Genomic DNA, 366 nt, shown 5'->3' with positions numbered 1-366 from the left:
GCCGGATCGGCTTTCACCGTGGACGAAGCAGAGTCCAGCCCGGGGTCATCACATGTGGTTGCCGCAAGCCCGCCATCCGCGCCGTTCTCAAGCCGGCCTCCGCTCACTCTAGGCCTCCGCTCACTCAAGCCACCCTCCGCTCACTCTAGGCCTCCGGCCTCCACTCAGTCTAGCCCGCCGTGTGTTTTGTTTTGAAAGCGAAACTACTTTGTTTGGCCTTCCAAAAGAGGACGATATCTGCTTCGTCATGCCTAGAGCTGATCCGTGCTGGTCGCTGAGGAAATACATCAACTTCGCACAGTGGATCGCCGGATCGGCTTTCACCGTGGACGAAGCAGAGTCCAGCCCGGGGTCATCACATGTGGT

The 366-nt window shown here is 59.0% G+C and overlaps 1 protein-coding gene across 1 annotated transcript in view; it reads left to right on the top strand.

Annotated features, from left to right (window-relative positions):
* The window catches only part of LOC107656508 (tensin-2-like), a 188,973-nt gene that overhangs the window by 93,259 nt on the left and 95,348 nt on the right, over positions 1-366 (top strand). The window lies entirely within an intron of this gene.

Source organism: Sinocyclocheilus anshuiensis, unplaced genomic scaffold, assembly GCF_001515605.1.
Source record: "Sinocyclocheilus anshuiensis isolate Anshui unplaced genomic scaffold, SAMN03320099.WGS_v1.1 scaffold1473, whole genome shotgun sequence".
Lineage (NCBI taxonomy): Eukaryota > Metazoa > Chordata > Actinopteri > Cypriniformes > Cyprinidae > Sinocyclocheilus > Sinocyclocheilus anshuiensis.
The sequence above is the reverse complement of the archived record's forward strand: the minus strand, read 5'-3'. Positions and strand labels throughout refer to the sequence as shown.